This window comes from Lithobates pipiens, unplaced genomic scaffold (assembly GCF_037356315.1).
Source record: "Lithobates pipiens isolate NorthernLeopardFrog02 unplaced genomic scaffold, aLitPip1_a1.2 Scaffold_16, whole genome shotgun sequence".
In the NCBI taxonomy this organism is placed as follows: Eukaryota; Metazoa; Chordata; class Amphibia; order Anura; family Ranidae; genus Lithobates; species Lithobates pipiens.
Window position 1 is genome coordinate 645,129,066 of NW_027507748.1, and position 25,389 is coordinate 645,154,454.

Sequence of the window (25,389 nt, forward strand, 5' to 3'; positions counted from 1 at the left end):
TGTACCATGGTGGGGGGGGGGTAGTCTCTGTACCATGGTGGGGGGTTGTCTCTGTACCATGGTGGGGGGGGGGGGGGTAGTCTCTGTACCATGATGGGGGGGTTGTCTCTGTACCATGGTGGGGGGTAGTCTCTGTACCATGATGGGGTGTTGTCTCTGTACCATAGTGGGGGGGTTGTCTCTGTACCATCGTGGGGGGTTGTCTCTGTACCATGGTGAGGGGGTTGTCTCTGTACCATGGTGAGGGGGTAGTCTATGTATCATGGTGGAGGGGGTAGTCTCTGTACCATGGTGGGGGGGTAGTCTCTGTACGGTGGTGGGGGGTAGTCTCTGTACCATGGTGGAAGGGTTGTCTCTGTACCATGGTGGAGGGGGTAGTCTCTGTACCATGGTGGGGGTAGTCTCTGTACCATGGTGGGGGGGGGGGGGTAGTCTCTGTACCATAGTGGGGGGGTTGTCTCTGTACCGTTGTGGGGGGTTGTCTGTGTACCATGGTGAGGGGGTAGTCTATGTATCATGGTGGAGGGGGTAGTCTCTATACCATGGTGGGGGGGGGGTAGTCTCTGTACCATGGTGGGGGGGGGGGTAGTCTCTGTACCATAGTGGGGGGGTTGTCTCTGTACCGTTGTGGGGGGTTGTCTGTGTACCATGGTGAGGGGGTAGTCTATGTATCATGGTGGAGGGGGTAGTCTCTATACCATGGTGGGGGGGGGGTAGTCTCTATACCATGGTGGGGGGGGGTAGTCTCTGTACCATGGTGGGGGGGTAGTCTCTGTACGGTGGTGGGGGGTAGTCTCTGTACCATGGTGGGGGGGGTAGTCTCTGTACCATGGTGGGGGGTAGTCTCTGTACCATGGTGGGGGGGGGGGGCTAGACAGTGTAATGTGTGTGTGAGGGCTCTGTACTGACTGCTTGTGTTGTGTGTGGGGGGGGGGACCTGTTCATGATGAAGTGAGGACCTGTATATTACACACATTATACATGATATGACACAGATATGAGAGTCACACATCTCCCTCCTCTCAGCACACACATCGCTGCTGCTAAGGCACCAAGGTGAGAAAGTGGGCGGGGGCGGGAATATTCTCGCTCGGATTGGCTGCAGGTCTCGGGGGCGCGCCTGTGTTGTTCTCCTCGCTCCTGGAAGCGCGCCCCGGTGCAGTAGAGCAGCTGGGAGACGGTGAGTGACAGCGGGAGGAGGAGGATGAGGATGATGATGATGAAGATGATGATGAAGATGGGACCCTGAATCTCCGGAGCAGACCAGTGTGAGCAGGTGAGAGTCCCCCCTGTGTACAGCCGTGTACACACCCCCTGCACCATCCACTGCATGAGGAGCCCACACATTGCGATGGTCGGTGCTGGGATGAGGATGGGGCACCTCAGATCCCCATATGGGGGGAGAGGGGGGGACCCCTAATATAGTCCATAGAATGGGGGCTGACCTGGACTGCCATTGCTAGTCCTATACATGCGGATGGGCTATTAAAAAAAAAAAAAAAAAAGATATATATATATATATATATATATATATATATATATATACACATGTATATTACAGCAATTTTATAGTACATAGTGTGTGTGTATATATATGTGTATATATATATATATATATATATATATATATATATATATAATATATATATTTTTTTTTTTATTGGAGAATGATGAACATTGATTTATTGATCTTCATGTGAATCTATAGTACGAGGTTCTGTCTGATGTGTAACTTGTCTCCTGTATCCGGTGTTGCGGTGAACGCCTGCCTGCCGGTCGGTTCCCTGTAGACGTGGAGTGTTGATGGATTGTTTTGGTGACATGTCCATTGAAATATGTCTTGGTAAGGACCAGAATGACTATAGAGGATTCCCCTGTGGGTCGTCATGCTTTTCTCCTTATTTCTTAAGCCAATGAGTATGATTTGTGAAAAACCGAGCCAAGACAAAGGACATCGCTGTTGGTCATAACAACCAATCATATTTGTTGATGCATTTGAACGCTTACACCCGATTGGCCTCTATGGGTCTATATCTATATATATATATCTATATTAGAGCTGCACGATTCTGGCTAAAATGAAAATCACAATTTTTTTTCTTAGAAGATAGATCCTGATTCTCGTGGGGTAACGCCATCTTTCACATTAAAACAAACAAAAAAAAGGGGCTAACTTTACTGTTTCGTTCTTTTTTTTTTTTTTTTCATTGAAGTGTATTTTTTTCCCCCCAAAAAATTGCGTTTGAAAGACCGCTGGGCGAATACAGTGTGACATAAAATATTGCAGCAATTGCCATTTTATTCCACTTTCTATTATTCCACGATTCCGCTATTCCACATTCTACTTGGAACCCCCAAACATATACTGTTTGGGGGTTCCAAGTAATTTTCTAGCAAAAAATATTGATTTTTAACTTAAGAAACAAGTGTCAGAAAGTGGTTATACTTCCTGCATTTACACATTGTTAAAAACTTGGCAGACTGCCTACATTTTTTCTTTACACACAGAAGTTTATCCCTTTGATCTAAGATGGCTTTCACACCAAGCCGCCCATAGCGTGGGTTGTAAAACGCCGCCGTTTTTAGCGGCGTTTTACCATCGGATTTGCAGCGCATTTTGGCCACTAGCGGGACGCTTGTACCCCCCGCTCGCGGACGAGAAAGGGTGTTGCAGCGCTGCCCCGTTGATTTCAATGGGGAGCAATGGCGGAGGAGCGGTAAACACACCGCTCCAAAGAAGCTGCTGGCAGGACTTTTCCTGATGTCCCTCGGGGCTTTCACACTGGAGGGAATGGAGCAGCAGTTTGAGGGCGGATTGCAGGCGCTATTTCTAGCACTATAGCACCTGAAAAACTCCCTCGGTATAAAAGGGGTCTAAGAAGGAAGAGTTAGGCCCCTTTCACACGTGCGGACAGTATGTCCGTATTTCATCCATCTGTTTTCGGATGAAATACGGACATACATGCATCCTTATGGGATAGCGGGTGTCTGCGGATGAACATCTGATATCATCCATCCCCGCTATGGTCCGATTCTGCAGATGGAGGAAAATCCTATTTTTCTTTCTGTCTGCAGAGCGGATCAAATGAACACGGACAGACGGTCCGTATTCATACGATCCCCCATAGAGGAGAGCGGAGATCTGACAGGGCAGTCCCTGCACAGTGTCATCCGCTGGCTCAGCGGCGATCCCCGCTGAGCAAGCAGATGTTCACGTCGCAGATCATTAGGGATCCATCCCATGTGAAAGGGGCCTTCGTTGAAATGGGGGTTATTTACTAAAGGAAAGTCCACTTTGCACTGCAAGTGCACTTGGAAGTAAAGTCGCTGTAGATCAGAGGGGGACATGCAAGGAAAATAAAAAACAGCATTTTAGCTTGCACATGATTGGATGATAAAATCAGCAGAGCTTCCCCTCATTTCAGATCTACCCCTCAGATTTAGAGCGATTTCACTTACGAGTGCAATTGCAGTGCAAAGTCCATTTGCCTTTAATAAATAACCCCCAATGTTTCTTGTTAAAAAATTGGCATTTTGACAGCTGAGTGAGCAGATAAGTCTCTCCCATTGTTATATGAAAGAAACGGCAAACTCTGCATTAGAGATCGTCAGGGGGGGTTGAATCGAGATCATGATTTTTTAACGGTTAATTGTGGAGCTCTAATATATATATATATATATATATATATATATATATATATAATTATTTTCTCGCTATCTATACAGTAATAAGCACAGGTAGAGAGCTCACCTGAATAATTAGCAGCTCTCTCAACAGAGATCCGCCCAACGATCTCCAAGTCCACATAGGGATATGAGAATAAGTTGCAGGACTAATCTTTTCTATTAACTGAAGCAAATGCACTACATTATAACACATTGGCAACAGTTTTGGGTAACAACAGCCCTTCATCAAGCCAAATAATTCCATACAACCCTTGTAGCAACAACAATGTTACAGCGGTATTAAAGTAGAGGTCCAACAAAAAGTGGAAGCTCTGCTTATCTGCCTTCCCCTCCCCCCTCTGGTGCCACATTTGGCATCTTTCGGGGGTGGGGGGGGGGGGGTGTATATGTTTTTGACAGGTATCCGTCCTCACTTTGATCTTTGGAAGTTCAGCCCCCCTCCTCCTTCCCCCACTGTCGGGGCATTCTATTCAGAAAGCACAGCGAGCTTCGCGCATGCACAGTAGGGAACTGGCTGTGAAGCTGCAAGGCTTAACTGCCAGTTTCCCTTAGGCTGCCTTCACACTGGGGCGGTATTCAGGCGTTACAGCGCTAAAAATAGCGCCTGTGTAGCGCCTGAAAAAACCCGACCCCTTTCACTCCAGTGTGAAAGCCGGAGGGCTTTCACACTGGAGCAATGCGCTGGCAGGACAGTGAAAAAAGTCCTGCTAGCCGCATCTTTGGAGCGGTGAAGGATCGGTGTATTCACCGCTCCTAAACCGCTCCTACCCATTGAAATCAATGTGACTGCGCGGCAATACCGCCGGCAAAGCGCCGCTGCAGCGGCGCCTTGCAGGCGGTTTTAACCCTTTTTTGGCCGCTAGCGGGGGTTAAAACCACCCCGCTAGCGCCCGCCGCTAAAACGACGGTAAAGCGCCGCTAAAAATAGCGACGCTTTACCGCCGACGCCCACACAGCCCCAGTGTGAAAGCAGCCTTAGAGGCAATGGTGGAGGCAGCACCAGAGAGCTGATGGAAACATCATTGGCTGGGGTGCCGACATCGCTGGATTCCTGGACAGGTAAGGAGGGGTCTTTAGTTGGTTGGGGGGTGTTAATATGTACCCACTCCCACTCGGATCACCTAGAAGTTCTCCTCCTCTGCCCTCCCTCCCTACAGTCTTCTGGGACACATCTCCGGTCCCAGAAGACTACCGCTCATTCAGCTGATGCAGTGCAACTCACGCATGCGCAGTCGGCACCCGGCTGTGAAACCACAAGCTGTCGCAGCCGGGTGACCACAGTTGAGATGCCAGCGAGAGGAGCGACCACATCACTGGATCCTGGGACAGGTGAGTGTGTGTTTATTAAAAATCGGCAGCTACAGTTTTAATAAACACAAAAACAACTGGAACTCCTCTTTAAGTTCTTTTTTCTTCTATTTTCAGCTGAGAATCTAGCCAGTCTGTTGTTTTTCACAGCACAAACTCTCCAGCAGAATATTTCAGTTTATATGGATGATACAAACTGCTTAACTCTGTCAGGGGTGATTAAAATGATCAGCTTTTATTTATTCATGCAAAATATTTATCCCAAAAGGAACAAAACTGCTTTCTGTAACTGATTATAAAGTGTGAGCTGGAGTTTGGCTTCAATTTGTTAGTTTATCTAAATCTGCTAATACATTTAACGCTACTCCTCTTCCCAGACTGACACTGCTAATGTTGAAAGGTGGCCATGTGCTCCTTCATCCAGAGTGGGGGCACTCTAATAAAGGAGGTGTGTTACTGGCCAGATCACCAGATGAAAACAGAGAGAAAAAAGCCTAAAAAACAAACTGATGCAGCCACCACATCTAATGATTGGGAAGCTGCAACATTTGACATTTTTGGGTTTAATAACACTTTGGAATAGTCTCCACTAACCAGAAGTAGATACATTTCAACCCTTTGCATATCCTTCACACCTCCTCCATTCACAGAATTCCTTATATTCTATGAAAAGGATACAAAGTTTTTTTCTGAATGGAGGAAGTGGTGAGTGAGCGACCTCCTGTGATATCTATAGCTAGACAGTTGGCATCAACAGGTGAATAAAAGTAAACATACAAACAGACACTGCAGTACCTGAGATGGTGTACACTTCATTGGAGGCAACTTATTTTTACTGTGCAGATGTCACACTTTCTTAATGTGTTTTTCTAAGAATCAGTGTTTGGGCAAATGGAGAGCAGTTTACTGCCGAGAAGACTGGATGCTAGATGTAAATATGCATGTGATGTACACTTCTCGGATTGCATTAAAGTCTCTGGAGCGCAAAACATGTGATCCTACCCCAGAGAAGTACCTGTTCCTGTTCCTATACCTGTACTTGTTCCTATACCTGTTCCTGTACCTGTTCCTGTAAATGTTCCTTTACCTGCTTCTGTACCTGCTGCTGTACCTGTTCTTTTACTTGTTCCTGTACCTGTTCCTACTCCTGTACCTGTATCTATTCCTGTACCTGTTCCTATCTCTGTTCCTTTACCTGTTCCTGTACCTGTACCTGCTCCTCTACCTGCACCTTTCTCCTGTACCCATACCTGCTCCTGTTTGTGTACCTGTTCCTATTCCTGTACCTGTTTCTGTTCCTTTACTTGTTCCTATACCTGTATCTATTTCTGTACCTGTTCCTATCTCTGTTCCTTTACCTGTTCCTGTACCTGCTCCTCTACCTGGACCTGTAACTATTCCTTTACCTGTTCCTGAATCTGTTCCTGTATCTGTACCAGCACCTGCTCCTGTTCATTTACTCGTTCCTGTTCCTTTATCTGTTCCTATTCCTGTGCCTGCTCCTTTACCTACTCCTGTACATGTTCCTGTTCCTTTACCTGTTCCTAATCCTGTACCTATTCCTTTATCTGTTCATTTACCTGTTCCTGTTCCTGTACCTGTTCCTGTTTCTGTTCCTTTACCTGCACTTCTCTGGTGTGATAAGTGACAACACAACATCACTCGAACCTGAATGGGCCCCACAGAATACAATGGAAATCTTATTGTGGAGAATTTTCATGCATCTAGAAATGCACAACAAATCACTGAGGAGTGAATGGGGCTTAGGCTTCTTTCACACTGGTATCAGTTCCTTCTGCCCTCTAAAAAGCAATCCACAGTGGAGTAGTTGGCCAGTGTCCATGGAACAGTCTTCCTGTCTCATGAATGTCGGCTTTTTTTTTTTTTGCTTTATTCTAAGGGATAAGAAACAAAGATCTTTATTAAAAATGAGCACACATTACACACATTGCACATTGCTAGACACACAATTAACCCTTTGATTGCCCCTAGATGTTAACCCCTTCCCAGCCAGTGTCATTAGTACAGTGAGAGTGTATAATATTAGCATTGCTCACTGTATTAATGTCACTGGTGATGTCAGTGGCAGTTAGTCAGTTACCACTCAGTGTCAGTTAGTGTCAGCTTGTCCAACCCCACTATCGCAGTCCCATTATAACTTGCTGATAGAAAATAAATCCAGTATATGTACCGTAGTTTGTAGACACTATAACTTGCACACAATCCAATCAATATAGTTACATAGTTACATACCAAAGACATCAAGCAGAATAAATTTTTTCTCCAAAAATTATGAAGAATATTTTAATTTTTTTATAATATTGTTTTTTTTTTTCAACATTTTCGATCTTTTTTCATTTATATAATAAAAAACTAAAAAGGCAGTGTTGATTAAATACCACCAAAAGAAAGCTCTATTTGTGTGAACAAAATTATATAGATTTCATTTGTGTACAGTGTTGAATATTTGTGCAGTTACCAGTTAAAGTAGCGCAGTGCTAAATAGCAAAAGATGCCCGGGTCATGAAGGGGGTAGAACCTTCCGGAACTGAGGTGGTTATGAATGCTCCTTGTAAATTTGATAAGTACTGTTGCGCACAACCTTCGCCAGATGGGTCCGATCTTAATTTTAGGAAGCTGCTCACATATAAAAGTGTTCTCTGCACTCAGAAATAAAAATATAGAAGGTGTTTATGTGGCGCTACCTAAGTAAATAAATCCTATATGGTTTCTAATAAATGTGAATTCTCAGTGAAATAAATAAATTATCATAAATAAATCTAATCTATATATAAAACCTCATATAGTGCATCAATTTTCAGAAAAAATGCAAAGGGAATGTTTACCAATATCACAAATTTCTAAATTAATTGTATAAATAAATCAATAAGTGCAAATGTGCAAGAGTGTAGTTCATAAAGCACACCATCAAACCAAAAAACAGTGTTGCTCACAATAAAAAATATACAGTATCACAAACGTAAAATAAAAAAAAAATTGTATAAATAAATTAATATGTGCAAATGTGCAAAAGTGCAATTCGTAAAGCACACAATCAAACCAAACATATGAAGAAATCGTGTTGCTCCAAGCAAACTTAAACTTTAAAGTGCAAAGTGCATATAAATCAGTCCATTCAGATGTATCCAAATTGTGCAATCAGTCCAAACGGATAATGATAACCATGCAAAGTGAATAAAGGTGCAGACTATTCCCTTCCTCCACACTTCAGTGCTTAAGGTGCACCCCTTGTTTCCCCCAGCCTTTCACCTCAAAACAAGGTTCCTAAGGGCCGGTTCACACTGCAGGCGAGGCGAGGCGACTCCGACTTGCCTCGCCGCGACCTCAGCGGCAACTTGCAGATGACTTCTGTATAGAAGTCAATGCAAGTCGCCCCGAGGTCGCCCAAAAGTAGTACAGGAACCTTTTTTCTGAGTCGGAGCGACTCGAGTCGCTCCTCTCAGAACGGTTCCATTGTACTGAACGGGGGCGACTTGCGAGAGCGAGGCGAGGCGAGTCGTGTCGCCTCGCATCGCCCGCTGTGTGAACCGGCTCTAAGGACCGGATTACACTTCAGGGATAATGGGCTGGCAATCTTCCACCTCCTCTTAGATATAACCTCCAGGACACCAATGTAAAATCTCCACAACTCACAATCCGGGTTATACCATAATGGGGAAAGAGAATAAAGGGGCCTCCAATGTGTAGTATAATCGAAAAACGTTTATTAATAAAAATATCACCACTTACATAAAGATCCAGTAATTCACAAATGTAAGCAATGATACTTCCGGTCTCGGCCATGACCGGAAGTGACGATCGACACCTAGCTCCTCCCTGACGCGTTGCGTCACATACCACGTGACTTTCTTTGCATGGGAGAGGAGAGAGCGCTCGATAACGACCGATTAAGCCAGGGAGCGGAGATTTCACCTGTAGACTTCCAATGGTCCATCCATTTTCCATGCTCCCTCCTCTCCCCTGCGACTGCCACTAGCTGGCAGAGGGGAGCCAGATCACATGACTAGAACGGAGCAGCCTGAAAATAGGTAAGTATACAGATCTTTTCTTGCACAGATTATTAGGAATGGTTATTAGGAATAGTTGTTGGGGGAGTATTTTTAAGACTAGTTAGGTTTTTCCTGGAGTTTTACTTTAACTATAGCAGAGACAAGTCAGGCCTTCTTCCCTGCCAGACAGGGCTGTACTGTGTGGATGAGCTGTGTAAATCTCAGGACTGGATGGACAGAAACACAAATTGTTTGGCAGGTAGAAGAGCTCCCATATACAGTATCTCACAAAAGTGAGTACACCCCTCACATTTTTGTAAATATTTTATAATATCTTTTCATGTGACAACACTGAAGAAATGACACTTTGCTACAATGTAAAGTAGTGAGTGTACGGCTTGTATAACAGTGTAAATGTCCTGTCCCCTCAAAATAACTCCAGAGCTTCACAGGTTGCCACTGGAGTCCTCTTCCACTCCTCCATGATGACATTATGGAGCTGGTGGATGTTAGAGACCTTGCCCTCCTCCACCTTCCATTTGAGGATGCCCCACAGATGCTCAATAGGGTTTAGATCTGGAGATATGCTTGGTCAGTCCATCACCTTTACCCTCAGCTTCTTTAGCAAGGGAGTGGTCATCTTGGAGATGTGTTTGGGGTCGTTATCATGTTGGAATATTGCCCTAGGGCCCAGTCTCTGAAGGGAGGGGATCATGCTCTGCTTCAGTATGTCACAGTACATGTTGGCATTCATGGTTCCCTCAATGAAATGTAACACCCCAGTGTCGGCAGCACTCACGCAACCCCAGAACATGACACTCCCACCACCATGCATGATTGTAGGCAAAACACACTTGTCTTTGTACTCCTCACCTGGTTGCCACCACACACGCTTGCCACCATCTGAACCAAATAAGTTTATCTTGGTCTCATCAGACCACAAGACATGTTCCAGTAATCCATATCCTTAGTCTGCATGTCTTCAGCAAACTGTTTGCAGGCTTTCTTGTGCATCATCTTTAGAAGAGGCTTCCTTCTGGGAGGACAGCCATGCAGACTAATTTGATGCAGTGTGTGATGTATGGTCTGAGCACTGGCAGGCTGACCCCCCACCCCTTCAACCTCTGCAGCAATGCTGGCAACACTCATACGTCTATTTCCCAAAGACAACCTCTGGATATGACACTGAGCACATGCACGCAACTCCTTTGGTCGACCATGCCGTGGCCTGTTCTGAGTGGAACCTGTCCTGTTAAACCGCTATATGGTCTTTGCCACAGTGCTGCAGTTCAGTTTCAGGGTCTTGGCAATCTTCTTATAGCCTAGGCCATCTTTATGTAGAGTAATAATTCTTTTTTCAGATCCTCAGAGAGTTCTTTGCCAAGAGGTGCCATGTTGAACATCCAGTGACCAGTATAAGAGAGTGAGAGTGATAACACCAAATTTAACACACCCGCTCCCCATTCACACCTGAAACCTTGTAACACTAACAAGTCACATGACACCGGGGAGGGAAAATGGCTAATTGGGCCCAATTTGGACATTTTCACTTAGGGGTGAACTCACTTTTGTTGCCAGCAGTTTAGACATTAATGGCTGTGTGTTGAGTTATTTTGAGGGGACAGCAAATGTACACTGTTATACAAGCTATACACTCACTACTTTACATTGTAGCAAAGTGTCATTTCTTCAGTGTTGTCACATGAAAAGATAAAATATTGACAAAAATGTGAGGGGTGTATTCACTTTTGTGAATATTTTATTAAATCTTTTCATGTGACAACACTGAAGAAATGACCCTTTCCACAATGTAGTGAGATACTGCATGTATTTCATAGTTCATTATTAAAGTTTCACTAAACCCACATTATAAAAAAACTGTCAATAAATGATGTATTTGCATGCTGTTCATACTCACTCGTTCTCTCACTTTGTTTTCTGTATTCTGCAAGAAACCAGGCTGATCCTGCTGCTCTCTATCTCCCCCTTCTGTTCATATCCCCAATTCGGCTAGGGATTTTGCAGCTGTGGTGGCAGCTCTGCACATGCTCAGTTTTCAGTGAGTTTCTATGCTGAGCATTTCCTCCCTACCACATCTGAGTAGCTCATGTGACTATAGATGGGAGGAGAGAGCAGGTACCCTGTTTTTGACAGGTATTAGTAGCGCCCATTAGGGACGGAACCCCGCTTAATTATTTATTTTTACTCTGTATTCCAAAGGCTGTTTTTTTATTTTGAACATGTGACCATCAGCAGAGGACTAGAAGCTCCTCCTGCTTATGTTTCCCTGCAGACAGGCTGGGAAAGATCTGGATCATGTGAAAGCTGTATATCGATTAGAAAAAAGATACTTCAATATTTTTTTTTTTATTATAACAATTAATTACAGTGCTGTCATCCATATACAGAAATAGAAAGCACAATGATAATTAACCAGTTCCCGACCGGCCGGCGCAGTTATACAGCGGCAGAATGGCTCCCCTGGGTGAGCCGCTGTACGTCAGCCCTTTAAGATGCTGCAGTGTGTGCCCAGAGCCGATGCGAGTGCCTGGCGGGCGTGTTGACCGCCGGGTACCCGCAATTGCTCGTGACAGAGCGAGAACCAAGATCTGTGTGTTTAAAGAGGAAGCAAACCCTGATGGGTTTACTTCCTCTTTGATTCCCTGCAAAGGCAAAGCATAATGGACTACTATGCATCGCATAGTAGTCCATTATGTGTCACTTACCTGACACAGGAGCCAGCGATGTCACCGCTGGCCCCTGTAGTTCCAAGCGTCCATCTTCTTGGTGGGTCTCCGTGGGCCTCACTGCTCCGGCGCTGTGATCCGCCGGAGCAGCGATGACATCACTCCCGCGCATGTGCATGGGAGCCGACACTCGCGGCATATCGCCGCGATCTGCGGCTTACCCAGTGCGCCTGCGCCGCGCCGTAGACATCGGTGGCTGTCTTCAGGTAAATATCTCTTAAACCGTATAGGTTTAGGATATATTTCTTGGACCTAGAGGTAAGCCTTAATCTAGGCTTACCTGTAGGTCAAAGTGGTTTGTAAGGGTTTACAACCACTATAATGTTTAAACACACAAATTCCGAGTTCTCTCAGGGTAGAGGAGAGAGATCATGTGTTCATACTAAGTTCATACTAAGTATGAACACTGATCACTCTCCTCCTCTAGTTAGTCCCACCCCCCACAGTTAGAACACACCTAGGGAACACATTTAACCCCCCTGTTAACCCCTTCCCCACCATAAACATTTATACAGTTTCAATGCATTTTTATAGCACTGATCGCTGTATAATTGTCAATGGTCCCAAAAATGTGTCAAAAGTGTCCAATTTGTCTGCCGCATTATCGCAGTCCTGATCAAAATCGCAGATCACCGCCAATACTAGTAAAAAAATATATAAAAATAAAAATGCCATAAATCTATCCCCTGTATTGTAGATGCTATAACTTTTGCACAAACCAATCAATTTACGTTTATTGAGATTTTTTTTTACCAAAAATATGTAGAAGAATACATATTGGCCTAAACTGAGGAAAAAAAATGTTTTTTTATTTTTAAAAATTGGGATATTTATTATAGGAAAAAGTAAAAGATTAAAAAAAAAATAATAATTGTTGCTCTTCTTTTGTTTATAGCGCAAAAAACAAAACTGAAGAGGTGATTGTATTCCACCAAAAGAAATCTCTCTATTTGTTATAAAAAAAGAATGTCAATTTTGTTTAGGGACATCATCGCACGACCGTGCAATTGGCAGTTAAAGCGACGCAGTGCCGAATCACAAAAAATGGTCTGGTCATTGAGCAGCCAAATCTCCCGGGGCTGAAGTGGTTAAACAGTGTGTGTTTAGTATTACTTTACTTCATAGTTAGAATTAGCTTTATGAGCGTCTCATACAGACGTATGGGTTTCTGTTGTTGTACCTGACCATTGTGAACATAAGTAGTGACATTACTATATGGTATGTAGGCCTAGTAATTATCATGACTATTCACCTGACTCACTGCTTATAAATTGAATGGCTGGTTAAACCTCCATTGACAGCAATGACTTCAAGCACTTGCTTTCAGTATCTCTGGATCAGACCGGCACAACGTTCAGGAGGAATTTCTGACCATTCCTCTTTACAAAACTGCTTCAGCTCAGACACTCGTGTAGGATGTTTGGTGTGAACGGCTCTCTTGAGAACATTTCACAGCATCTCTATGGGGTTAAGGTCTGGGCTCTGATTGGGCCACACTAAAGGCGCACTTTCTTTTTCTCGAGCCAGTCTGTGGTGGGTTCACATTGATGCTTAATGTCATTGTCCTGCTGTATCACCCAACTTTTTTTACTAAGCTTCATCTAGCGGACAGCCACCCTGACATTATCTGACATATCCCATTGGATATTCTGGTAAACTTGGGAATTCATCGCTTTATGTGTGATTTATGCCGGGTACACACAATGAGATTATCGGACGAATGATCGTCCATTTTTTTTTTGTTTTTATTTTTTTGCATGCTAGTCTGCATATCGAAAATGAAGAGTTTTCTAACGTTGGGAAAAATTTTCTCTCGACAATAAGGATTCAGAAGTGATGTAATATGTTGTGGTGTATTCGTTTTGCATTTTCGAAAAACAACTTTACTGGTTAAAATAAAATCGTACGATCTGGTATCATGCGGAAATTTTTTTTCTCGCTTGTCCAGTTGGATAATATCGGATGAACTGGCATGATCGGCTCTAGAAAGCTGTGTACTAAGGATGAGATTATCGTATGATTGTTTCGAAAGCGGTATTTTTCGCATTATTTTCTGATCGTGTGTACGGGCCTTTAGATGAGGATGTGATCTCATTTTATGGCAAATTACTGCAGAAAACTATTTACAGTCCTTTCACACTTGCACAACTCCAAAGTCGCACGATTTCCAGTGCCACCTTGGAGCGCGACTTTGATGTGATTTTGAGTGCAACTTTGATCCGACTTTATACTCTCTGGTTTAAAAATCGCATTAGAAGTCGCATTTATAGACCTGTGAAATACTGTTTACCAGTGTGGAAAAAGGGTGTAGTCACACTAGGGCAGGTATGTCCAAAGTCCGGCCCGCGGGCCAATTGTGGCCCAGATTTGAATGGCCCTCCTGGCTGTTTGGACATATATATCTTTTGTGGCCTCCGACGATCTCCCGGTGCCAGGGCCACAAAAGATGTATATGCTTCGGAAGGGACAGGGAGGAGGCGGGACCGAGCACTGTACACAGGAGAATTTCCTGTTTACGGGCGGCCTCTGTAATAGGAAGTCCCGTCTCCGGCGCTGCCATTGGACGACTGTTCTGTCCATCAAAGGAGGCAGGACTTTCTATTAAAGAGGCTGCCATGTAAAAAGGAGATTCTCCTTTGGCGCTCGTCAGTGCATTCCTGGCAATGGTGCTGCGTTCCTGGCAATGGTGCTGCGTTCCTGGCAATGGTGCTGCGTTCCTGGCAATGGTGCTGCGTTCCTGGCTATTGTGGTACATTCCTGGCGATGGTTGTGCATTCCTGACTATGATGGTGCATTCCTGGAAATGGTGGGGGCATTCCTAGAAATGGTGGGGGCATTCCTGGAAATGGTGGGGGCATTCCTGGCAATGGTGGGGGCATTCCTGGCAATCGTGGGGGCATTGCTGGCTATGGTGGGGGCATTACTGGCTATAGTGGGGGCATTCCTTGCTATGGTGGTGCATTCGTTGCTATGGTGGTGCATTCCTGGCAATGGTGAGTGCGTTCCTGGCTATGGTGCTGCGTTCCTGGCAATGGTGAGGCTACATTCATGGCAATGGTGGGTCTGCAGATGGGCACTGATTAGGCTGCATTGATGCATTGATGGGCACTGACCATTATTTTGCAGTTTTTTCCTGAAACATTTCTTTTAAAGTGAAGGTGCGTGTTATACGCCAATAAATACGGTATACCCGTAAAAATACGCCCAAGCTCATCTCTTCCCCACGCACAGCCACAAAGGCAAGAGAATTCTAGTTGGGCAGTGTATTAGAGCTCGAACAAACACACTTAGACCGAATTTTAACGGTTTAAAGAATGTCAGGCAAAATGGTCGGCCCTCACGCATGTTCACTTCATCAAATCCGGCCCTCTTTGAAAAAAGTTTGGACACCCCTACACTAGGGTGAATGTACAATGCACGAGCACATCTGACCTCCAGAGGATGGAATGGTTTGATCGTTCCATACCATGCTTGGGTTCAGTATACCGTGTCCTGGCCCACTTGAAGGAATGCACTCATTCTAGGCATGGTTGTCTTGTACAATGCCTGAGTACTATTGTCCTCAATCCTTAATCCTTCCCTGTACTCATTGTGTCAGGCCTGAGCACACGTAAGCAGGCCAAAGATTATGAGATTTTCATGGTTCCAGGAAAGAAAGTTGCTACATTTCCCCAACAAAACAGTCAGTGTTATTGGGGGAATCCTCAAAGGAAGCTATTATGTTCTTCTGGTGGGGGGGGCATCCCTGTAGGAGAACACAGTGATTACTGCTGGTGGCTATAGCTGCTGGCAATAATTGAATACTAAAAGTATGCTGGGTATACCAAAGTCGATTATCGATGGATCTACTTAGGTGCAATCAGTCCCGGGCTGGACTAGAGTTGTGCTATGTCTGCTCTCTCAATTTCAGTTAGCGTGTTCAATACTTTTTCCCTGTGTCATTCCATTTATTACACATAACTTCATTTCTGAACTTACTCGTTTTGGTTTCATTGTACGTATGGATTGCATGGGTTGTTACCGACATTTGGTAAAAATTTTGAAATATATTTACTTAAAAAAATGGTTACGTGTTCAATACTTATTTTACCAGCTGTATGTGAACCAGCTTCATTCAAATCTGTTCAGTTCACATGCAAATTGGATGCTGTTCAAAACGCATCCAATTCACATATATGTGAACCAAGACTAAGACTTTGCACACGTTTTAAATTTGTTGCACATGAAGTGTATTTATAGTGCCTTGAAAAAGTATTCATACCCCTTGAAATTTTCCACATTTTGTCATGTTACAACTAAAAATATAAATGTATTTTATTGGGATTTTACCGTATGTGAAAATGATAAATGGTTTTCAAATTTTTTTACAAATAAATATATGAAAAGTATATTTGTAGTCAACACTTTGTAGAACCACCTTTCACTCCAATTACAGCTGCAAGTCTTTTTGGGATGTCTCTACCAGCTTTGCACATCTAGAGAATGACATTATTGCCCATTCTTCTTTGCAAAATAGCTGAAGCTCTGTCAGATTGGATGGAGAGCATCTGTGAACAGCAATTTTCAAGTCTTGCCACAGATTCTCAATTGGATTTAGGTCTGGACTTTGACTGTGCCATTCTAACAAATGAATATGCTTTGATCTAAACCATTCCATTGTAGCTCTGGCTGTATGTTTAGGGTCATTGCTCTGCTGGAATGTGAACCTTCCCCCAGTCTCAAGTCTTTTGCAGACTCTAACAGGTTTTCTTCTAAGATTGCCCTGTATTTGGCTCCATCCAACTTCCCATCAACTCTGACCAGCTTCCCTGTCCCTGCTGGAGAAAAGAATGCCCACAACATGATGCCACCACCACCATGTTTCACGGTGGGGATGGTGTGTTCAGGGTCATGTGCAGTGTTAGTTTTGCACCACACATAGTGTTTTTCTTTTAGGCCAAAAAGTTCAATGTTGGTCTCATCTGACCAGAGCACCTTCTTCCACATGTTTGCTGTGTCCCCCACATGGCTTCTCACAAATTGCAAACGGGGTTTCTTATGGCTTTCTTACAACAATGGCTTTCTTCTTCCCACTCTTCCATAAACACCAGATCTGTGGAGAGCACGACTAATAGTTGTCCTGTGGACAGATTCTCCCACCTAATCTGTGGATCTCTGCAGCTCCTCCAGAGTTACCATGGGCCTCCTGGCTGCTTCTCTGAATAATGCTCTTCTTGCCCAGCCTGTCAGTTTAGGTGGACGGCCATGTTTTGGTAGGTTTACAGTTGTGCCATACTCTTTCCATTTTCAGATGATGGATTGAACAGTGCTCCGTGAGATGTTCAAAACTTGGGCCATTTAACCCTGCTTTAAACTTCTCCACAACTTTATCCCTGATTTGTCTGGTGTGTTCCTTGGCCTTCGTGATGCTGTTTGTTTACTACAGTTCTCTAACAAACCTCTGAGGGCTTAAAAGAACAGCTGTATTTCTACTGAGATTAAATGACATGCAGGTGGACTCTATTTAATAATTAGGTGACTTCTAAAGGCAATTGGTTCCACTAGATTTTAGTTAGGAGTATCAGAGTAAAGGGGGCTGAATACAAATGCACACCACACTTTTCACATATTTATATGTAAAAAAAAAAAAAAACATTTATCATTTTCCTTCAACTTCACAATTATGTGCCACTTTGTGTTGGTCTATCACATAAAATCCCAATAAAATACATTTAGGTTTTTGGTAGTAACTTGACAAAATGAGGAAGGGGTATGAATACTTTTTCAAGGCACTGTAGCTGATTTAACCCAAGAGTGTAAGTTGAGCTTCGAGTTTTATAACCGGCTATTATAGAATCTAAGCTATTTTCATAAACATCCCATTGTATAGTTTATTAGCATTACATTTATAAACAACTCCATTATGCGTAGCATAATCTAATGTCATCAGCGTATGTCAGTGAACATTTGCCTCTATATCATCACTGACAACATACGCATTCTCTATACAACACGCCACCTTCCTCTGATTGTTATTTCAGACCAAGAAATGTCACCGGTGACTGTCACTTGTCTAGCTAGGTCAGTTTTTAGGCCAGTTATTTCTGCTTTTCCGAGCAAAATCAAATTCATTTTTCATTTATCAGACCCTTACATGACCCAGTAACTTGTAAGATGGCTGCAACAAGCTGAGCTCCTGATGATCCTGTCTGTTGGCATGAACAGGGCTTGTCCATACAGCAAAGCCCCGCTGGATGCATCCAATGCATTGTATGTCTTTTGGTAGTTACCTGGTTTAGGAATGGCAGCTCAAATCCCATAAACATATAGGATGATTATAATTAGAGGTCAGGTTTATGAGATGGATACAGTGCATCCGAAAGTATTCACGGTGCTTCACTTTTTCCACATTTTCTTATGTTACAGCCTCATTCCAAAATGGATTAAATTCATTATTTTCCTCAAAATACAATACCCCATAATGACAACGTGAAAGAAGTTTATTTGAAATATTTTTAAATTTATCAATAAATAAAACATGAAAAAAAATCACATGTAGATAAGTATTCACAGCCTTTGCCATGACACTCATAATTGAGCTCAGGTACATCCTGTTCCCACTGATTATCCTTGAGATGTTTCTACAACTTGATTGGAGTCCACCTGTGATAAATTCAGTTGATTGGACATTATTATTATTATTATTATGGACATGATTTGGAAAGGCACACACCTGTCTATATAAGGTCAACCAAGCCATGAAGTCCAAGGAAGTCCTGTAGACCTCCGAGATAGGATTGCACCAAGCCACAGATCTGGGGAAGGGTACAGAAAAATGTCTATAGTCCCAATAAGCACAGTGGCCTCCATCCTCTGTAAATGGAAGAAGTTTGGAACTACCAGGACTCCTCCTAGAGCAGGTTGCCCGGCCAAACTGAGCGATTGGAGGAGAAGGTCCTTAGTCAGGGAGGTGACCAAGAACCCGATGGTCACTCAGACAGAGCTCCAGCGTTTCTCTGTGGAGAGAGGAGAACCTTCCAGAAGAACAACCATCTCTGCAGAACTCCACCAATCAGGCCTGTATGGTAGAGTGGCCAGACGGAAGCCACTTTTCAGTAAAAAGGCACATGACAGCCCACCTGGAGTTTGTCAAAAGGCATCTGAAGGGCTCTCAGACCATGAGAAACAAAATCCTCTGGTCTGATGAAACAAAGATTGAACTCTTTGGCCTGAATGACAAGCGTCATGTCTGAAGGAATCAAGGCCAATACCATCCCTACAGTGAAGCATGGTGGTGGCAGCATCATGCTGTGGGGATGTTTTTCAGCGGCAGGAATTGGGAGACTAGTCAGGATCAAGGGAAAAATGAATGCAGCAATATACAGAAACACCCTTGATAAAAACCTGCTCCAGAGCACTCTGGACCTCAGACTGGGGTGAAGGTTCATCTTCCAACAGGACAACGACCCTAAGCACACAGCCAAGATAACAAAGGAGTGGCTACAGGACAGATCTGTGAATGTCCTTGAGTGCTCCAGCCAGAACCCAGATTTGAACCTGGCTGAACATCTCTGGACAGTGCACCGACATTCCCCATCCAATCTGATGGAGCTGAGAGGTCCTGCAAAGAATAATGGGAGAAACTGCCCAAAAATAGATGTGCCAAGCTTGTAGCATCATACTCAAAAATACTCAAGGCTGTAATTGGTGCCAAAGGTGCTACAACAAAATATGGAGCAAAGGCTGTGATACTTATGTACATGGGATTTTTTAGATTTTAATACATTTTCAAAGATTTCAAACACACTTCTTTCACATTATCATTATGGGGTATTGTTTATAGAATTTTGAGGAAAATAATTGAATCCATTTTGGAATAAGGCTGTAACATAACAAAATGTGGAAAAAGTGAAGGGCTGTGAATACTTTCCAGATGCACTGTATTTAGAGGATAACCTCATTAGAACATGCAAAAACATGAAGCTATTTTATTGTTGGTAGGAGCCAATGTCATACTGCAGTGAGAAATATATCAAAGGGCTCACCTAGAAATTTGCAAGTCATAGCAGATAAATTGAGAATTTAAAAGAGGCCGTTGGTGCTTGATGTAGAGAGGTTCCGTGTTTTAGGCCTCTTGCACATTGCAGCTTGAAAAAAAACAAAAAACAGTACAACTTTTTATTTTACTGAGCTAAAATACAGCCCGTTAATTGTAATGTGCCTATGCACACAGGTACATACACGAGTGCCATGCATTCTTCAGTAAAACAAAAAAAAAAAAATAGCAAAAAAATCTGCATTTTTGGTCTGTAATTTATGCCTCGTGCATGCAAATACGCGCAATTGTGCACAAATGTGCGCAAATCCCCATTTATATATTGCGCAGAACAAGAATTTGAGAATTAGTTTTTGTGCATTTGCACAAAATTGCGCAAACGCATATGTGCTAAAATATGCGCAAATACATACAAAAAAAAAGAGTGTGAAAAAGTAGATGCTCAAACAGGAGTATCGTGTACAAAGAGTGGTCTGTTTCACGTTATGTCATAGACAGCCTCATGTATAAGGTGCAGGGGAGTCCTCCGACCCTCGTCTCTTGCAAATACAGACACATACATGAATTGTTGACACGTAATTTACATCAGTGCCACTGCACAACCCATGGCTGCCATGGCGGAGCTACTTTATGTAGCACATGAGTTAAGTTTAGAAATGTTTAATCACTTGACCTCCTGAAGATGTTACCCCCTTCATAAACAGAGCATTTTTTGCTATTCAACACCGAGCTACTTTAACTGGCAATTGCGTGGTCATACAACACTGCGCAAATGAAACTTACCTCATTTTTTCACACAAATAGAGCTTTCTTTTGTTGGTATTTGATCACCACTGGATTATTATTATTTTTTTTTTATTATTATAGAAACGAAAAAAGAAATGGAAAGGTTTGAAAAAAACAGTATTTTTTACTTTCTGTTGGAAAACATATCCAATAAAAAAATGTAAATATTGAATTTCTTCATAAATTTACAGCAAAATGTATTCTGCTACATGGTTTTGGCAAAAATCCCATTAAGTGTATATTTTTTGGAGCACTTTTCCAGCAGAAAAAAAATGCTTCCAAACGCTCTTATCTTCTAAATGCTACTAACATGCTCCTATCAGCTTTTTTTTTTTTTTTTTTTTCTTTAGGTACGGTAAAAACGCTAATACCCTGTTTCCCCGAAAATAAGACAGTGTCTTATATTAATTTTGCTCCCAAAGATGCACTAGGTCTTATTTTCAAGGGATGTCTTATTTGTCTTTGTCTTATTTGTCCAATACAAAGAAGAAGAATACGGTATTATATAATAATTATTGAACAAAAAAAAAGGAAATTTATTACAGGCATACTCCACTTTTAAGTACACAATGGTGTTTATTTACTAAAGCTGGAAAGTGCAAAATCAGGATCACTTCTGCATTCCAGGTTTTATTACCAAAGCGTAATTGAACAAGCTGAGGTTAGAAGCTCATTGGTTTCTATGCAGAAGGGAGCCTGATTTTGCACTTTCCAGCTTTAGTAAATAAACCCCATTGTGTACTTAAAAGTGTAGTATGACTGTACTTGTATACGGTACGGTAAGGTACGGTACGATAGTAGTTGTCATCACAAACCAGCATAACCAGACAAACTGTGAATCCTACGGTATCAAGAATTTCTTGTTACTACCTTTACCAGACTTCCCCCCACCCCTTTATCAGCAAGCAGCAGGCGGCAGAAGGCAGCAGCTTGTCCTGGCGGTGGCGCGGGCTCTCTGATTTAAAGAGACCTCTCACTGCCTGAATAGCTCCGGCTGTGTTGTGGCCAATCAGTGAGCTGCGCGGCAGCACTCATACGTCTATTTCCCAAAGACAACCTCTGGATATGACGCTAAGCACATGCACTTAACTTCTTTGGTAGACCATGGCGAGGACATTCTGAGTGGAACCTGTCCTGTTAAACCGCTGTATGGTCTTGGCCACCGTGCTGCAGCTCAGTTTCAGGGTCTTGGCAATCTTCTTATAGCCTAGGCCATCTTTATGTAGAGTAATAATTATTTTTTCAGATCCTCAGAGAGTTCTTTCCCATGAGGTGCCATGTTGAACTTCCAGTGACCAGTATGAGAGAGTGAGAGTGATAACACTAAATTTAACACACCCGCTCCCCATTCACACCTGAGACCTTGTAACACTAACGCGTCACATGACACCGGGGAGGGAAAATGGCTAATTGGGCCCAATTTGGACATTTTCACTTAGGGGTGTACTCACTTTTGTTGCTAGCGGATTAGACATTAATGGCTGAGTGTTGAGTTATTTTGAGGGGACAGCAAATTTACACTGTTCTACAAGCTGTACATTCACTACTTTACATTGTAGCAAAGTGTCATTTCTTCAGTGTTGTCACATGAAGAGATATAATAAAATATTTACAAAATTGTGAGGGGTGTACTCACTTTTGTGAGATGTTGTATTACTGAAGTGCTAGAAAAGTTTGTGCAGGATCACGATTCACATTCAGACGCAGTAAATCTCTTTCAAATAACAGACTGAGAAGGAATGATGACATGTCTTCAGTTCACAAGCACTCCTGGTAAATAATTCAGTACATGAGACACTCGCATGGAGTAGAGAGATAATTAGGAAAAGTAGGTCACTTGCATTCTGATTGGCCGAGTGTCGAAAAAATATTGAATTTAAAAAAATTGTTTTATCTCTCTTGATGGACCAATCAGAAGTCCTCATTTATGAGTTCCTTTAGGCCAGCTTTAGGCCGCGTACACACGGGCGGACTGTCTGACGGACTTGGTCCGCTGAAACGTGTTTCAGCGGACAATCCGCTCGTGTGTGGGCTTCAGCGGACTTTTTCAGCGGACAGTCTGGCGGACTAAGTCTTTCGGAATTTCCGTAATATTGTCCGTCCAAACTTGGTTTCAGCGGACAATCCGCTCGTGAGTAGGCTAGTTCGACGGACTAAGTATGGCGCATGCTCAGAAAGGATTTACACGCCGAAGGTTGCATTGCAGTGTATTGGACGTCCTATTTCTAGTCCCGTCGTACGTGCTGTACACGTCATCGCGCAAGCTTTCGGCGGACTGTCTGTTCATCGTGTGTGGTCAAGTCCATTCATTCGAAAGTAGGACGGACTGTCTGTCGGATTGTCTGACGGACTTAGTTGGGCAGACAATCCGCCCGTGTGTACGCGGCCTTAGACATCACAAAGCTTTCCAGACATGTGAACGATCTTTGATACATGGGTTATTTTCATAAACTGTAATACGTATCTAAAATGTTGCGAGATATCAGAATGATACTTCCAGACAGAAGAAATGCACAAAAGGTATTTATTATTTGAAAGTGGATGTAAAATCAATTAAAGGGTTAGTACACTTTTACCAGAAAACTGCCTATGCAGGTTAAAGTGATAATAAATGCGCATTTTTTTTTTTTTTTGTAATAATAAAAAAAACGCAGCCTTTATTATCACTTTAATCACAGAGCAGGTAAGTATAACATGTTATACTTACCTGCTCTGTGCAGTTGGTTTTGCAATGAGCAGCCCTGATCCTCCTCTTCTCGGGTCCCCCGCCGGAGCTCCTGGCCCCTCCCTCCTGCCAAGCTCCTGATCTGCTGCTCTGTGTCCATTCAAACACGGTGCATGCACGCTCTTTCCTCATTGGCAACAAGCCACTGGCTCCCTCTGCTGTCTCAGCCAGGGAGGAAGAAGAGACCCAGGAGAGCCACTGCTCTCTTGCACATCGATGGATCAAGATGGGGCTCAGGTAAGTATTAGGCCTCATACACATAGTACATTATAAAAACGTCCGCAGCGTTTGCTGTAGAAAGCTGTAAATTTAGCTTTTCAACAGCTTTTCAGTAGAGTTTTTTTAGATGTAGCGTTTTTTTACCTTTTTTTTTTTTTAGCAAAACTATACTACCACTAAAGCTTATGGCTTAAAACACTGATAAACGCAGAATAGCCACATTTTTCAGTGTTTTTTTTTTCTTTTTTTTTAGCATTTTTGAGCTTTTATCAGAATTGTGCCCCGTATACACGATCGGAAATTCCACCAAAAGACCGTTAAGACCTTTTGGGCGGAAAATGCGACTGTGTGTATGCTCGGACTTTGCTGGCTGAATTTCTGCCAGCAAAAGATTGAGAGCAAGTTCTCAATTTTTCGGTCGGAAAAAAGTTCCGATCGCAAATTCCGATCGTCTGTAGCAATTCCGATGTGAAAAATTCCTACGCATGCTCGGAAACAATTTGACGCATGCTCGGAAGCATCGAACTTCATTTTCTTGGCTCATTGTAGTGTTGTACCTCACCATGTTTTTGACGGTCGAAAATTCTGCGAACTTTTGTGTGACCGTGTGTATGCAAGCCAAGCTTGAGTGGAATTCCATTGGAATAACCATCCAAGGTTTTTCTGATGGGAAATCCGCTCGTGTGTACGCGGCCTAAGAGTGTATTTAAAGCTGAAAAACTCCTCTCATAACCCACTAGTTCTGTGTGGTTTTTTTTCCAGCCAGAAAACGCCCCTCCCAAACACTGCTGATAACAGCCTGTGTGTGCATAGACACATAGGATAATATGCTGGGGAGATTGTTGGCTGCAGAAAAACAAAAATGCAGCTGTAAAAACTTGTGAGCATTATGATGGATACTCACTCCATGCAAATGTCTTCTTTTGTATCCTGTATGGACTGTTGCACTGGCAACACAGGGCATCACAGCTGCTATGTGCAGTTGGGTCTGGAAGGGTGACCCAGATAGTTGGCGTTAGGGTGAGTTCACACTTTCTGATCACGCAATAAACGAAAGATGGCTACAGCGCGGTGCTCCAGTTTTGGGAGGGGATCCATAGACATCCTCCCAGAACCCCCCCCCCCCCACTTCTGTGTGCCCCCTGGGGCATGCATTGGGAGAGCTCTGTGACGATGTGTACCTTGGACACAGATGATCACAGATCGCAGTAAAGGGCCAATCTCATCACCATGTGATCAGCTGTGTCCAATCACAGCTAGTCACATGTAAACAGACTTGCAGGTTATCGGCAGTCCTTTCCTTAGGCCGCGTACACACGCGCGGACTGTTCGCCCAACTTTGTCCGTCCAACAGTTTCGGCAAACAGTCCGCTCAAACTTAGCATGGACGGACATGGCCACACACGACGGACGAACAGTTTGCTGAAACCGTGCGCGATGACGTGAACGGCACGTACGACGGGACGAAAAATACGACGTCCTATACACTGCATTATAGCTTTCGGCGTGAAAATCCTTTCTGAGCATGCGCGCAACTTTGTTTGACGAACAAGCCTACACACGAGCGGACTGTTCGCTGAAACAAGGTTTCAGCGTACAGTTTTTCGGAAATTCCGAAAAACCTTGTCCGTCAAACTGTCCGCTGAAACTGTCCGCTGAAAGCCCACACACGAGCGGACTGTCCGCCCAAACACTGTTCAGCGGACAAAGTTGGGCGAACAGTCCGCCCGTGTGTACGCGGCCTTACACGCTGTGTCTGTGAGGAAAGTAGAGCCAATAACTGGCATGGCTGACAGTACATTGTTTACACTGATAATCAAGGCACTGGGCAGCCCCATCAGTGCAGCTTATCAGTGCCGCCTCATCAGTGCC

The 25,389-nt window shown here is 43.5% G+C and overlaps 1 protein-coding gene across 4 annotated transcripts in view; it reads left to right on the plus strand.

Moving 5' to 3' along the window:
- Positions 1-1,111: 1,111 nt before the first annotated feature.
- Positions 1,112-25,389, plus strand: part of ELMOD1 (ELMO domain containing 1) — a 204,686-nt gene continuing 180,408 nt past the window's right edge. For 2 of the 4 annotated variants that reach the window (XM_077484322.1, XM_077484326.1), the window contains exon 1: positions 1,112-1,276. The gene's annotated coding sequence lies outside the window, so the exon portion shown is untranslated. The remainder of the gene's footprint in view (positions 1,277-25,389) is intronic. The other 2 variants (XM_077484323.1, XM_077484324.1) reach the window with 2 other exon arrangements.